Source organism: Microtus ochrogaster, chromosome 7 (genome assembly GCF_000317375.1).
Source record: "Microtus ochrogaster isolate Prairie Vole_2 chromosome 7, MicOch1.0, whole genome shotgun sequence".
Classification (NCBI taxonomy): Eukaryota; Metazoa; Chordata; class Mammalia; order Rodentia; family Cricetidae; genus Microtus; species Microtus ochrogaster.
Window position 1 is genome coordinate 84585957 of NC_022014.1, and position 5833 is coordinate 84591789.

The window sequence follows — 5833 nt, forward strand, 5'->3', positions numbered from 1 at the left end:
TATTCCCAAGAGTGGTATTGCTGGGTCCAGGGGTAGGTTGATCCCGAATTTCCTGAGGAAAGGGATTTTTTTTTAAATCCCAAAGAAAAGAATATAAAAACAATAGAGGCCCAGTGGTAGTGGCGCACACCTTTAATCCCAGCACTTGGGAGGCAGAGGCAGGTGGATCTCTGTGAGTTCTAGGCCAGCCCGGTCTACAAAAGCTAGTTCCAGGATAGACTCCAAAACTACAGAGAACCCTGTCTTGAAAAACCAAACCAAACCAAATTAAAAAAAAAACAATAGAAATGTCTTCTTGTTTTGTTTTGAGACAGGGTCTCTCTGTGTAACTCTGGCTGTCCTGGAACTCACTCTGTAGACCAAGCTGGCCTCAAACCCATAGAGATTTACCTGCCTCTGCCTCCCAAGTACTGGGACTAAAGGAATAAAGGTGTCTTTAATCAGGCTGGAGAGATGGCTCATTGGTTAAGAGCACTGGCTGCTCTTCCAGCGGACCTGGGTTCAATTCCCAGTACCCACATGCAGCTCACAACTGTCTGTAACTCCATTCTAGGGAATCTAACACCTTCACACCAATACATATAAAATGAAGTAAAATAAATTATTTTTTAAAATGTCTTTAATCAAGCCTGATGATGATGACACACACCTTTAATCCCAGCACTCCAGAAGTGGAAACAGGCTACAGCTGTGAGTTCAAGGCCAGCCTGATTTACAGAGCAAGTTCTAAGACAGTCAAGGCTACACAGAGAAGCCCTGTGTGGGGAAAAAAAAAAAAGTCTTTAATCAAGCAACTTTATTTTCTCAAGAATGAACTAATAAATACAAATGACCTATCTAAGACATTACACATATTCTTGTTATACACAATCAACATGGGTGTTCTGGATAACATCAATGAAAGGCACATGATACAATTCACTATTTGGCCTGGTAAAATGGCTCAGTGGGCAAAGCTGCTGGCTGCTAACGACTTGACTTTGATTTCTGGGACCCACAGAGTGAGAAGGGGAAAACTAAGTCCTACAAGTCCCTCTGATGGCCCAAGTGTGTGCATGTGTATGTACATGTATATGCATGGATAATGTAATAAGAACTTTTAAAGGAACTGGAGACACGACCCGGTGGTTAAAAGCACATCCTACTCTTTTTTTTTTTTTAATTTTCGAGACAGGGTTTCTCCGTAGCTTTTGGTTCTTGTCCTGGAACTAGCTCTTGTAGACCAGACTGGCCTCGAACTCACAGAGATGCACCTGCCTCTGCCTCCCGAGTGCTGGGATTAAAGGTGTGTGCCCCAACTGCCCTGCTAAAAGTATGTATTACTCTTGCAGAGTCCCTGAGTTAGCTCTTGTAGACCAGGCTGGCCTCGAACTCACAGAGATGCACCTGCCTCTGCCTCCCAAGTGCTGGGATTAAAGGTGTGTGCCCCAACTGCCCTGCTAAAAGTATGTATTACTCTTGCAGAGTCCCTGAGTTAAATTCCCCTGTTTGACAGCGCACAGCTGCCTGTAACTCCAGCTCCAGGGATTTCTGGTCTCTGACTTCCACAGGCTTATGCGCTTGCATGCACTTACGTAGACAAATACACACAATTAATAATAAAAGTAAACTTTATTACAAATTTTTCTTTAAAAGCTTAAAAAACAGTTTACAGGGGGGACATACTCGAAATACATTGCACGAAAGGAGTTTTCAATAAAACAGAATTTATATTTTTGACTTGCAAAGAGTTTTGGAATAAAAGGGATCTCCCAAACATTTACAATGGTGTTTGCAGAGTCATCAAATTTTATGTTGAGGCAAAGCAAACTAAAGAGTTAAATTAATGTCATCAAAAATAACTTCTAATTCATGTCAGGTATGGGTGGCATGTCCTTTTAATCTCAGCACCCAGGAGGCAGAGGCAGGTCTCTGTGAATTTGAGGCCAGCCTGGTCTACACAGTGAGTTCCAGGACTACGTAGTAGATCCTGTCTCAAGGGGAAAGACAATGACAAAAACCAATCACAGAACAAAAATAACAAAACCAGTTCAAATAAAAATAGAAAAAAATCATCTATAGGCCATATCAATGCCCAGAAAATTGGCCATGGATTAAATTGTTCCAGGTCAAGAAATACAAAGCCAGGCCTGGTTCAGTGGGTAAAGCCTCATGACCTGGGACCCGGGCATCAGGAAAGGGAGTACCCGTTCCCTTCAGGCTTTCCTTTAGCATGCTAGGAAACAACATCTCTAAAGTAAAGGCAGTTAGCGTCATGAAGGCAATTATTCCTCAGCTTTAAAATGTTTTTATTTCATTTTCATTCTTGAAAACACATTTTTCCCTGGCAAAGTTATTTTCTTTTGATTATAGTCAATCATTCCACTATCTTTGGCTTTCAGGAAAAACAGATGTTAATCCTGTTTGACATCTTTGCTATTCGTATTACAGACTTCCTTTGCTTTTGCTATTTTATTACTTCACTGCTACTTGTCCAAGAATGGACATCTTTTCCTTTATTTACTTTACGGTGTTTCTCTGGGGCTAGAGGGAGGGCTCAGCAGTTAGCCCAATTCTTTCCCAGTACCCACTTCTGAAGGCTTACGAAGGCTTGTGATTCCAGCTCCAGGAGCATCCAGCACCTCTGGCTTCTGTAGGCACGGGCACTCGTGTGCACATACCACCCCACAGATACACACAGACACACGCAGAGCAGGGATAGGGGAAAAGGTAGGGGTGGTAGAAGGGAGGATAAATCTTAAAAGGATAGAGAAGCAGCAGATAGTGGTATATGTCTACCATCTCAGCACCTATGAGGCTGAGGTGAGGAGTATCGAGAATTGGAGGCCAATCTTGCTTTAGAGACTCCGTGTCAAAACAACAGTAATGTTTCTGGGACCTTAAGTCAAGGGGATGGTGTATTTTACCAGTTCTAGAACATGTCAGTCTCTTTTCTTTTTCTTTTTGAGAGCTTAAAATAAGAAAGATTTTATTTTTAAAACAAAACAAATTCATTAACACACATCCAAACATCACAGCAAACACTCACTCACTGGGTATTTGTTTGTTGTTTGCTTGTTTTGAGACAGGGTTTCCCTGTGTAACAGTCCTGGCTATCATGGAACTCACCCTGTAGACCAGGCTGGCCTCGAACTCACAGAGATCCTCCTGCCTCTCTCTGCCAACCAAGTGCTGGGATTAAAAGTGTATGTCACCACTGCCCGGCTCCTCAGGTTTTATAAAAGAGAAAGCTGAATTCAGTTGTCACACAATCATTTTAGAAAGTCTATTGCTTATGATGACATGGGTGCACGGACATCTAAGAAGCCATTGTGTGTTTGCCGCTGTGTGGAAATGCATGAGCAACGAGAAATAATAGTGTGGCCTCAGTCACACTTTCTGTGCTCTTGTTCTCCCTCCCCAGTTAATCAGCAGATAAATGTACAAGGAATTTGATATATCAAAGAACACTTCCAAAGGTCAAAAACAGATTCAAGGCCATGGCTAAAGTTACTATGGAAGTCTGGGGGTGCAGTGGGGGTGGTCCCAAAAGCCAGATTTCACACAATAGCAGACACTAACTGTAGTCACATGTGCTTACAGTAGTAGAAAAAGAAACCCTGATTAATAGAGGTTGATTCTTACTGATGCGCAAGAACTCTGACTCATTGACCTAGGCATCGCTGTCTCGATCAATTCCATCAATTACTTCCTGAGATCTCCTTCAGTGACGGTCTCACTTAACTCCTTGGCCGTTCTTCAGATTTTTAAACGACATTTTCCAAGTTTTGTCATCGCTGAGGAACTTGAGAGCTTTCAGGATTTCTTCTTGGGCGTCTTTCTCGAACATTTTCTGAACCATCACCGTCAAAAAGTCACCGAAGTTTATTTTGCCTGTATCTTCCTTATCGATTTTGCTTATCATTTTCCTGATTTCTTCTTTCGTGGATTCAAAGCCTAGGGCCCTCATTGCCACCTTCAGTTTCTTGATGTCTGTAGTTCCAGTTCCATCGGTACCAAAGAGCCTAAAAGTTTTCCAGATTTCCCATTTCTGTTCTTTATTAAATTCAGGCTTGCTGGGTGGTGGTGGCACACGCTTTTAATTCCAGCACTTGGGAGGCAGAGGCAGGCAGATGTCTGTGAGTTGAAGGCCAGCCTGGTCTACAAAACAAAAAAAAAGTTCAGGCTTATGGCTCATTATTTTTCGCTGACCATTGGGTGCCATGTTAAATCTCAGGACGTGGGAGGCAGAGGCAAGCAGATCTCTGTGAGTTCAAGGTCGGCCTGGTCTACATGGCTAGTTCCAGGACAGCCAGGGCTGTTACACAGAGAAATCCTGTCTTAAAAAACAAAATAAAAGAAAAGAAAAAAAAAGGCCTCTGGGGGATGTATAGAGAAATGGCTCAGTGATTAAGAGTATGACTGATCTTCCAGAGGACCCAGTTTATTTCCTCTTACCCACATGGTGGCTAACAACTGTCTATAATCTAGGAGAGTCTACTCAATTCTGACCTCCATGGGCACCAGGCAAGTACATAGTGCCCAGATATACATACAGACAAGACACCCATACACATTAAATAAAAGAAAAGAATGGACTCTGTGCCCGGAATGCAGGGATTATGCTGGGTTTATTGTGCCAGAATATCTCTCGGGAAAGCCCAGAGCTGGCTCCTTTATTCTGCTTATACATGTTTGTTCCATGACATGGGTAAATCCAACATCTGTCTTCCACAAGGTGGGGACAGAGCAAGCGCACCGCAGCAGGACGAGAACGGAGTACATAGCCAGTTGCCCTGCATTTGTTTCTGTGGTGGGACCTGCTGGCCAACTGGGTGGGACCAACACACGCTCCTGAAGTTGAGGTCTCTCCCTTTTATGTGCAGGTGAAATATTGTTCCATCTAGTGTTCAACCATGCTGTCTTGCCCCTCATGACTCTGATATCAAGAACAAAGGGCAGAAGTATTTAGTGCTCTCCTCTGGGACTGGCAACCAGCATATAATATTCTGATTAATAATAACACACACTCCAATTTGGGCGTGTTAACACAGTCCTGTAATCCCAGCACTTGGGAGGTAGGGACAGGAGGATCAGGAGTTCACCATCATCCTTGGGTACACGGCATGTTAGAAGCCAGCCTGGGGAGCTGGAGAGATGCTCAGCTGTTAAGAGCATGGGTTGTTCTTCCAGAGGTCCTGAGTTTAATCCCAGCAACCATCACAGCCATCTGTAATGAGATCTGGCACCCCCTTCTGTCCTGCAGGCAGACATGTAGGCAGAGCACTGTATACATAGTAAGTTAATAAATCTTTTAAAAAGAAGAAAAAGTAGCCAGCCTGGGATACAAGAGAACTTGTTTTTTTTTTTTTAAATAAGTAAATAAAAAAATCTAAAAGTAAATAACATGAATATATACACAAAGATCTCTCAATGCCTACATTCCCCATTTGCTTAAAACTTATGTTTTAAAAAAAATAATCTAAGTAATATGAATTTGAGTTGCAAACCTAACCAAGATCAGACCAGAATGACTTCTACCAATGCCACCGCCGCTTTGCTCAAGGACAAGGCCTATAGAGTGAGATCCTATCTCACAAAAATCAACTCCGCGTTCCACAACCAAAGCAGCAACAACAAACTTACTTATGTTTACATTCATTTAATGCTTAAATCAGTCATTTCTCTCCTCAGTGTAGTGTGCTCATCAAGCCAGGTAAAGGTTTGCACAGAACGGAATGACCTTCCTCCAGAAGGAACTTTGTGGGAGGGCCTCCAACAGCAATTCTTTTCATCTTCAGTCTGCCACTAGGTCCTACTGATTTCAGGTTTGCAATTTTTTTTTTTTTTTTTT

The 5833-nt window shown here is 42.6% G+C and overlaps 1 pseudogene; it reads right to left on the reverse strand.

Annotated features, from left to right (window-relative positions):
- The window catches only part of LOC113456300, a 12779-nt pseudogene extending 8557 nt beyond the window's left edge, over window positions 1–4222 (reverse strand).
- Between the last annotated feature and the right edge of the window lie 1611 nt (window positions 4223–5833).